Source organism: Nanorana parkeri, unplaced genomic scaffold (assembly GCF_000935625.1).
Source record: "Nanorana parkeri isolate BGI_ZX_2015 unplaced genomic scaffold, ASM93562v1 scaffold124, whole genome shotgun sequence".
NCBI lineage: Eukaryota > Metazoa > Chordata > Amphibia > Anura > Dicroglossidae > Nanorana > Nanorana parkeri.
In genome coordinates, this window is record NW_017306392.1 from 2247224 (window position 1) to 2258503 (window position 11280).

Sequence of the window (11280 nt, forward strand, 5' to 3'; positions counted from 1 at the left end):
CATGAGAATGGAGATATCGATCCTCTTTTCATGACAATTAAAAGATCTGTCGTATTGCTGTTGCCATTATGATGGAGGCATCCACCCAATTGCCTTGGTTAATAAAGGAATCCAGCATGTTGCCATGGTAATGGAAGGATCTTTCACCTTTACCTTGGTGATGGATTCATGCAGCCAAGCAACAGAGATGCCATGGTAAAAGATCTATCACTATACTATCCCCATGACATTGGTGACAAAAGAATTCTAATGGTAAGGCATCAAGCATATTGCTGTGGCATCCCATTGGTTTGCCATGAGAATATCAGGCCCTGCTCCTTTTCCATGCTGGCAGAGATGCACCATTGCCATGGCAACAGAGATCTCAAACCCAGTTGAGGAATCCATCTTTTTTTCTTTGTGTCGTATATGTATTATTGCCATGGTGACAGATGAATACAGCCAGTTATGATAAAAGAGGGGTATGAAGGACGAATTATCTGCCAATGTGTCATTGCAATGGCAATAGATGTACTTGCATGCATTTTTATGGTGACGAATATGTGTCATTGCCATGGCGAAGAAGGAATACACCTCACTGCCATTATAACAGAGGGATCCTCCCTGTTGCCATGGTGATGGAGGGATCTGCACCAGTTGCTATGGATCTGTAATGTAATACAGTTGCCATGTTTACAAAGGTATCCACACTGTTCTTATGGTAATATAGGGATCCTTTTATTTGGTGACAGCCCTCAGGGGCAGGGCCCTCCTTACCATCTTGTCTTGATTTTTATTGTGATTGCAATGTCTTCCCTATATTGTAAAGCGCTGTGCAAACTGTTGGCGCTATATAAATCCTGTATAATAATAATATGCGCCATTGCCATGATGATGGAGATATCGACCCCTTGCCATGGGGATGATATGATCTGCCACAACACTGATTCCATAGCAAACAGGGAATCCACCATATGATGACAGAGGGTTCTAACAATTGACATGGCAGTGGAGGAAGCTTGCTGTTGCCATTATATCATAGACACCCACTTGCATTGCAATAAAAACTGTCATAGTATTGTTGCCATAACAGTGGGATACACCCCATAGCTATAGCAATACACATGATGGCAGATGGATATGCCCCATTGCTCTGGAGATGGAGAGATCTTCACTTTTAAAATGGCGACTGAGAAATCTGCCATCATGACATGATAACAGATATGTAGATGGCATTGGCTCAGCACTAGTACTTCCGATCTCTAACTTTGTGTTCGTTTGTCCATTTTGATCAACTCGAGACTAGTACTTTCAATGTTCGTTTCTATCAGCCATTTGTAAGTACGTTTTCAGCTGTATTTTACCCTTTATTAAATCAATTTTACACTATGGAGGCACTCCTTTTGCTTTGTTTCTAATGGCTATAAGACAATTTGTTCCAGCATGACTGTGCCCCTTTGCACAAATCTAGGTCCATAAAAACATGGTTTGATGAGTCTGGTGTGGAGGAACCCATTTGACCTGCAAAATGCCCTGAACTTAACTCAACTTGAACACATCTGGGATAAAATGAAATGTCGATTGTGAGGCTAGACCTGACCTCACAAATGCTCTTTTGGCTGAATAGGCACAGTTTCCACAGACATACTCCAAAATCTTCTTCAAAACCTTCCCAGATGAGTTGAGGCTGTTTAATGACAAATGGGTAGGTGTGAGGTTCTCTATATTGATGTACATGGTTATGAAATGTAATGTCCAACAAGCTCATATAGGTGTGATGGTCTAGTGTCCACAAACATGTGGCCGTGCAGTGACTTGCTTCTAAAAAGTGCAAGCTCCAGGGATGGCATCCTGGTCCTGGCTTCACTATCTAGCAAAACAAGTAAGTAGGGGATGAGAATTTTCAGACTTTAGGTCAGTGTCTTGCAAGATACTGTAGTCAGGATTGGCATGACAGCAATGGAACATACTCATTTTTTAAGCTAGTCAGCAAAAGGTCACAGTTAGCCCTCGTTCACACCTGAACGTTTTGTAGCGCGTTCTACGCTCGACGAACGCTCTGCAAAACACTCAAAAATATAAATCCCATTGTATTCAATGGTCTCGTTCCCACCTTGGCGTATTTCCGCCCGTCCCTAACGCGCTACAAAACGGCCCACGCCTGAAAAGGTACATGTACTACTTTGGGCCGTTTTGTTGCGCGTTTCCATTGGGATACAGCCAAGTAGCCTTCGGAAACGCGCGTTTGTCACGCAACTTTTTAACCGCGAATCGCGGTAAAAAAATGTGCAACGGTCGCGCGACAGACGCACATATGCAATATGCCTAGGTGTGAACGAGACCTTATATTTCTGTTTCCTTGAAAAGACAACTATCACAAAAATATGTGCGTTTTTTAACATACTAATATGTACTATTTAGCTTTGATTTCTTTAGCTTTTATCTTGCAAGTACCAGCATCCATAAAGTAAAGGACGTGGGTATGGTAAATACATTTTTTGTAAATAAATCGGTGGTAAACTCTGCATTTATAGTGGTTCAAACCCCCTTTTTCTTACTCTATTAATTGTTATGGGAGGGTTTGTGTTTCCCTTATCTAATCCACTAATGGCATGTTACACAGATCATTCCCTGGCTTATAGTGGTGGCTGGCTGGAAATACTCGACTGGGATGGATTTTAATTTCCTTTAAAGGCAATCTATATAAAATGTGTTAAAAAATCGCTTACACCAATTAAAGAGTCACTTAGATATGTACACTAAACATACAGGGGGTTATTCACAAAGCTGCCAAAGGCAGGCAGTGAATAACCGAACGTCGTTTGGCTCACTTCACTTCGGCTGGGTTATTCACTCCAGCTCAGTACAGCTGATTTCAGCCGTACATCGGTTGAAATCAGCCATACATCGACTGCCTTCGGTCACACAAACATGCTCTGCATGTTCGGCTGAGCCGAAGTGCAGAGGGACTTCGACTCAGCTGATCCAACATGTGGATCGGCTGAGACAAAGCTCCAGCAGCTCACTCGCTAACGTTCGTTCTTATTCTCATAGAGGCCGAACGGCAGTGAGTAAATAGCTGAATGCCGCCCACCTCAGAGGTACCGAGCAGAATAGAAAATAAGTCAAATGAGAGGAAAAAAAAGAGTTGAAAAATTATTCTAAAAATGTATAGGAAACTTAAAAAATATATATATTTTAAAGAAAGTAGCGAAAAATTTAAAAAACTATTGGGCGGAGCCATCGGTGACAGATAACTCCACCCAACTGTTTCCTATTGCCGGCACCTGCCAGAGTCTTCTAGCAGGTCCCAGCCAATGAATAGCAACTGGGCGGAGCTGGCTGTGAAGTCATGGCCGGCTCTGCCCAGTTGTTTTTGTTTAATGACAGATCAGCGTCCCCAGGTCATTTGGGGACGCTGATCTGTCATTGCAACTGGGCAGAGTCAACCTTGGGATCATGGCTGGCTCCGCCCAGGTGTCATTTGCGTGGAGAACAGCCGGCCCTTCGGCAGTCAGTTCTCCACGCTTCGGCTGTGAATGGCCCACACAGCAGCTCTTCGGTTCAACTGAACCAAAGGGCAGAGGCGGCCGAAGAATCAGCTGAAGCTACAGCTGTATCCTTCGGCTCCATAGTGAACAGTAAAAAAAAGTTACATCTATTTGTCCTTTATTGTGCTAGAATATGGGTCATACATCAATGTGACCACTAGGTGGGGGTATTACTTTTTATGTTTTTCAATGAAATGTTCACAGCCTTCAGCATAATTTCCAACTTTTGGAACTAATACCTCTGTCCTTTATTCTTACCTAGTTGTCCCACTTTTTGGTCTGATGCATAGAAGTTATAAAAATTTACTGTTTAGCAAAAAAGTGTGTTCTACCCTAAACTAAACTGCATTTTTTATTTTCAAAAAGCAGGATAAAGGAAATGTAGTAGTTAAAAAACACTCGTGGTTTTAATCAATCAAAAAGCCTTGCTTTGTAATATGCCTGTTCATACCAATGTAGGTATGTGGTGTGGGTTGCGATAAAATGATACAGGCATCTTTTTATGGCAGCTCATCACAAAATGCTAAAACCCACATTGTGTAAAAGCACAGTAATATTTCTCTTAATAAAACAGACAATAAATTAAACAATACAAATTTCAAAAACAAACCGCTAGGGCTGCAACTAATAATTATTTTGATAATCGATTAGTTGGCTGATTGTTTTTTCGATTAATTTTAATAAGTTTACTTCAGAATAAAACTGCATGCACAATTTTTTACCACCGCACTTCTGTGGAACGCACAGCATTGCAGTACCGTGCGTTCCAGTGCAGGGGATCACACTGTGGGTGGGAGGCCCGTTTGGGATGCCATTGAAATGAATGGCACTGCAACATACCTCCCGCAGCAGAATTTGTCAGGCCGAAACCGAAAAATTACTTATTTGCTACCTTTTAGAATTTAAAAAAAAATAATTGTATTGTATGCACATGGCGCTTAAATAGCTTCAGCCAGGGAATGGCAGCTGCCAGTGGCAAGATTCCGCAGACGGCTGCTGAATGTAAATACAGCAGGTAGTGGGCTGGTGCAATAGCCAGCCTGCTATTGGCCAATTCAAATTGCAATAGCCAATAGCAGGCTGGCTATTGCACCCACCCACTGCTTGCTGTGCCCTCCTCCCAGCATGGAGGAGAGAGCTAGGGGATCCAACCAACTAATCGATCATGAGAATAGTTGGCAACTATTCTCATTATCAATTAATCGATTAGTTGGTTGCAGCCCTACAAACCGCACTATAACACACATAAAAATGCATTGCATTGCAGCACTTACACAAACGCATCCCTACACGCATTGTCAGCGCATGTCAACGGACGGACATGGGCTCAATTGCTTGCTGTGGTCTAAACCTACCCTTAGCTTATCCCTTACTCTCTTTTCTATCTCAGAAAGTTGAAAGATATTGTCATCAATAGATTACATTGACATTGACAATATGCTGGGTGCTGCCAATATATAAGATAATTAAACAGTTCCACACACAGTCATTATCATACTCAAGAGTGTAAATACCAGTACATCTACAGTAACCTGTCATTAAGAAAATCAGTGATGTAGCTGGGTTAAAAGGGACTTCATAAGGTACCAATATATACCAGTCACATATTACAGTTCATTCTTAGCATTCCCTGATGTTGAGGAGCACACACACAGTAGGCAAATGCCCTGTTTGAGCCAAGCCTGAGTTCTGTGTCCCATAAGGCAAAATTGACTCCTTCTGTGTAGAAAAGGCTTCCTATTTAAATAATATTTAACCTTAGAGGAGAACTATGAGGTGAGTGCTTTTCACTCACCTCATAGTTCTAGCCGACCTGTGACAATAAGACTGGCACAGGTCGGCTCAGGGAGGTGAGCGAACACATACCGGCGTTCGCTCACCTCTCGATCCTGTCACGGCTCTATGCCGTGACAGGGGAGGGGCTGGATTCCCCCCTCCTTGCTCCGATCCGCCAGCGCTGACTGGCGGAACGGACGGAGAGGGGGCGGGTACAGCTGGCTCTGCCCCTAGATAGGCAGAGCCAGCTGTCAGTCACGCAGCTGGGCGGATCCAGACATAATTGTCGGGATCCGCTTCAGCTGCGGTGTCTCAGTATACCGCGAGCTACAGCGGTATACTGAGCCTAGGGTGACGGGAGAACGCTAGTTTGTGTCCTCCCGTTACCCTAAGGAGAACTATGGGGAAAAGCCTTAATCCCATAGCTCTCCTTTAAGTAACCTTTTTTTGTGAAAGTACACAAAAGTACTACAGTGAAACTTTAGCCAAAGACGAGATGAATTCCAGCTTTATATATATATTTTTCCAGACCGAGTATGAGTACCGATACTTTTTCTCAATTACTCGCCGATATCAATTACTGATACCTTTCATTTGTCATGTGACCGTTTTTTCTAATACAATAACGACTAATGATTTTAGGAGAGTGGTGGAGCACCAGGGGCCGGTCTCAGCTGCAAACGCCGCACCCCCGGTAGTTCTGCCACTGACAGAATACCACCAGCTATAGAGGACTACAAATCCAAGCAATACATTATACAGCAATGCAGACTAATACCATCAGCTAGAGAGCACTACAAATCCCAGCAATACATTATACAACAATGCCGAATGGCACCTGATATAGGGGACCACAAATCCCAACAATACATTATACAGCAATGCAGAATAATATGAAGCTACATACTCAGTGCTGCTAAAAAACTACAGGACTCAATATCCCCCAAAATGGAGACGACTTTTACATGACCATAGAAGACAGACATCTCACGTGGCCTTTATCAAAGAAACTCACTTTAGAGCAGACACTGTTTGCTTACTTGGGGACTCCTATTTCCAGGTCTCTTATCACTCCTGTACTGCGTCTGCAAAATTGAGAGAGGTCTCCTTTGTGCTCTCTAGACAAGTGCTTTGGACATTTCTGGACTGTAGGAACGATGTCGATGGACGTTATTTATTCTTGAATGGCAAAATTGGTCTCATTGTGGTCACTTTCGCTGCTATCTATGCACCTAACACTAAACAGGGTGTTTTCCTTGATAATGTTTTGGCCTGTTATTGACGTTCTCTGAGGGGGTCTTGATCTTGGGTGGCGACTCTAATGTTTCCCTGTATCCAACAATTGACTCGTCTTCTCGTTTCTTTCTCTTCTCCCCTGCGGCGGGTAAACGTATCCTTCGCTCCTTTTTTCGATCCCAATTAGTTGACGTTTGGCGCTTGCAACATCCAAACGTTAAGGATTACACATTTTACTCTACCCCGCACGACACAGACTCCTGCATAGACATGTTTTTTGTCCATCAACATTTGGCTCTAGCCACTGCTTCTGACATCGGGAGTATTACCTGGTCTGACCACGCCCTGGTTTTTCTGAGGATTGCCCTCTCTGATCTTACCTCTCACAAATTGTGGCAATGGCGCCTTAATGATAGTTTCCTCCATGATCCTACTATCCTAGCAGATGTCACCAAGAAACTGCATTCTTACTTTGACCTTAACGACACGGGGGAGTGTGATCCCGTCACCCTTTGGGAAGCCCATAAGGCTTACATAACGGGTGTTTCGATTAAACATGGCTCCTGTGTTAAGCAGTGAAGAGATGCTAAACTCCTGGGCCCCCTAAATACTCCTACCTACGCCGACAGCTACCTTCTGTCGGCGGTGCTTGAAGGTAAGCAAAAGTTTTATGAATCTGGAGATAAGTGCGTAAAATTGCTGGCGAGAGCTCTTTGTGACCAACTAATATGTTCATATGTTCCACAGATCGTTACACCTCAGGTTTCTAAGGTTATACTCTTGAAGGCTATTGCCAATGCCTTCAAAGAATACTATAAATTATACAATTTAGGTTTCCCCCCAAGCCATGCTCCGCGGGACTCTTTACTCGAAAGAATCTCTTCATACCTGACCGCGAGCAACATGACCTCCCTTGAGGCTCATGTTCACGATTCTTTGGAATCTCCTATTACATCTGACAAATATCTTGCAGCACTTAAATCTACTAAGGCTGGAAAATCTCCAGGACCTGATGGCTTCACAATCCAGTACTATAAGCTTATCGCTACTGATGTAACTTCTCATTTTACTCGAGCTTGTAATGCACTGTCCTATTCTTCTTGTCTTACCAGGGATTCTCTATCGGCCCAAATTACCGTCATCCCGAAAGAGGGTAAGGATGCTTCTTCCTGCAGAAGTTATCAGCCTCTTTCTCTGTTAAACACAGATCTTAAGTTATTTACTAAGATCCTAGCGACCAGACTGAGTCCCCTCATGTCAGGCCTGATACACTATGACCAGGTGGGTTTCATTCCTGCCAGGGAAGCCCGTGATAATACCATTAAAATTCTTCATCTAGTTCATCACACTACTTTTAAGATTCCCTGCCTTTTTCTCTCTACGGACGCCAAAAAGGCTTTTGATTGGGTTTCTTGGGACTTTATGTTTGCCACACTTAACATATTGACCTGGGCTCTAATATGATGTCTTGGAACTCTGCGGTCTATTCTGCCCCCACTGCGTATGCTAAAGTCAATGGAGTCTTCTCTGACCCCTTCCATTTACAAATGGCACTATACAGGGTTGCCATCTATCCCCTCTCCTATTTGCCTTGTCTCTAGAACCCTTTTTATGGGATATCCGGAACAATGTGGATGTAACTGCAATTAGAGTGGGGTCTATGGAATATAAGGTTTCTGCATATGCGGATGACTTGATGTTTTCTCTCACTAACCCTCAGCTTTCGTTACCCAATCTTATGAAATCATTTTCTCTTTATGGTGAATGGTCTGAAGATCAATTTTAGTAAATCTGCGGCTTTTGGTATTTTACTACCTATCTCCCTCGCCCGCAACCTACGGGATAACATTACATTTTATTGGGTCACTCAAGCCCTGCAATATTTAGGTACTCTTATCCCCCCTTATTTGAAGGACAACTTTGCTTGCACTTTTCCTCTTTTTCTAGCGCAGGTCCATGACCTTCTTTCAAAGTGGAAAGGTTTATTTTCTTGGTTTGGGCATTGCAATATTATCAACATGTCTGTCCTCCCCAAGTTTCTTTACCTATTTGAAGCACTTCCCATTTGCATCCAAGACATATTCTTTCATCAAGTCAATTATCTGGTGACAAATTTTATCTGGGCTAATCGTCGCCCTCTCCTACATCGCACCCTCTTGACTCTTCCTAAATCCTCAGGTGGCTTTAGCTGATTTCTGGAAGTACTATGTTGCGGGTCACCTGGTTCATCTAGTCGATTGGTGCAGATAATCCTCTTTCAAACTGTGGGAATCCTTAGAGGAGTCAATGTCACCCTGTTTTCTCCTGGAGCAGCTTGGTGTATCTCGTTTCTTCCACCCTCATTCAGAAACCACACTTTGGTCCGAAATACTCTCTCTGTCTGTGCTAAGGCTTTTTCTCGCTGGCGTCTCGTTGGAGATGCATCCCCGCTTGACACAAACTCAGTAATTGGCTAAGGTAGAATAAATATTGATAACCTCTATACATTGTAACTTCTCCCTCTATTTGCTGGATAACACGCAGAGCAGCAAGCAGAAGCAATGAATATCCTGGGCTTAGGGAAATCCCAACAAACACATATAACAATAACTTATTTTAACTGTAAGGCCCATGGACCTACATAAATAAATAAATAACAATACTTTTTAAACCTTCGCAATCAAGTAACCATGTGACACTTATATCCTAAATAAATAAACTAAATAGACGTTTCACTATCCAAATACAATTAATCACACACATACATATATTATGGAGGAGACCGTAAGCAGGAAGAGGGAGTAAACAAGAGCTTTGAAAGGTACGTACCTTAAAGTTGAAAATTGTAGTAAGTTGAAATTACCAGCAACTGTTCTTCCTTAAAGCAGACCTTGCGGTTATAATGCAAGGTCGGCTTACACTGTCCAGATCCATCCCCCTTCAAACAACACCTACTATTAGTGGTTGTCAAAGGTACCTGTGAAGAAAAAAGGTTAGATCTAAACTTACCTTGCCCCTGTACCCCTGTCTTCCATCCGTGATGTAGATGACATCACATTCCTTCCGGCTAGATTCTAGGGGATGCAAGTAGGTGCACTTACAATGACCTGGAATGTCTCTGCTCTGCTTTAAGAATATTCCCACAAGGAGGGTGACATAATGCCCAGAAATGCAGAAGATGGGAGTAGGATAAGTATAAATCTAACATTTTTTTTTGTACTTCCTATTGCACAATTTTAATTTCCAGTAAGGTGTAAAATTTCATAACTTTTGTCACAACAAAAGGTATAGTATATTTTTGTGTTGCATACCTATTGCTAATTTTCCAGGTGATCTTAGTTAGAACAATACTATGACTGCATCCATTTGATTGCACCTCTTGCCCTTACCAATGTTTTATAAGAATTACATAAAAAAAAGAAAGGAAATGACAGTCATAAGCAGCATACCAATGTTCTATGTTTATGAACCAGCCTTCCTGGTTCAAAGTACACTGAGCACTGCAAATGTACTTTCCCTGTTTGCAATATCTTCCAGTATCCTTGAAATGTCGTATGTTGAATGCAACACTTCCTCTCCTAGGGTGACAAGGGTTGCTCACTGTATTATTTCTATGGAGAAACACTTAAGGAGGGTTGTTGTTTTTTACAAGCACTGTATCATCATTAGCCACCAGAACTCCCATGTACAACTTTTTACCCTATAGTTAAAGCTTAATAATCAGGATACCTGCTCTTTTGAAATGCCCCTATCCTGAGTCCCTCCATGGAACCAGTGGAAAACTATTGTGGTCACATTGGGTCCAGTTACTGCCAGGTCCACAAAGATGGATGGGGTCTGAACTGCCAACCCAACTGCATTACAAAATTTAGCTGCAATTCATGCTCACAGGCTCTACGTTCTCATAAATATCACCATACTCTGTCCAGACATTAACAAGACCAGAAGCTGAAACCAATGCAGGTCAAATAAGGACATAAAAAAACAACAATCTAACTCCAATTAAGAAACAGACAGTGGTCTGAGAGTGAACATTTGGAAAGACTAACTGCAATGCATGTACTGATGCTAGTTGGTGACACAAGCAGAATAAATGAAACACATATGTACTTCATTGGATGCTGCTGCCTTTCCCCCCAACACACTCCATACAAGCTTTTCTACATAAACATGAGGACATGAGGATAGTATTAACGTACACACAGAGAATTAAATGTAAGTTAGACACAACATTGCTCAACCAATGGGACAAAAAAAAACATAATCAGTACACCCGTAAACATGCCCGCAGAGACACAATCAGTGCTACAGTGACACAACCTGAAACATCTCTGCAGAGACACAGTTAGTATCCTACTGATACAACCAGAAATCCACAGAATTCCCAAGACACGAAGGCTATTTATAATAATGCTTACTTCCCGCACTGTTCCAGAATGCTGCAGAATCTTCTTCTATGCTTTTCTCATTTCTCAATGCCATAACAAATATTCTAGTAACTTGGAGCTACAGGGAGACACCTACCCAGAGTTCTACATGCATTTAAAATGGTCTCAATGTAAGGATTCACCTCAATTCCAATCAGATATTGCTGGTATCTCTTAACAGAGTTACTGTGGCGGGCTTTGCTCTTGTGGTTAATATTCTAAATATGCAAATAGGAGAAGTGATATGTGCTTCATGCGCAGAAGCACCCACACAGCCAGGTATAGTCTTACAACTGGTGGTGTAGGTTGAGAAGGCCAATGTAAATAAGTAG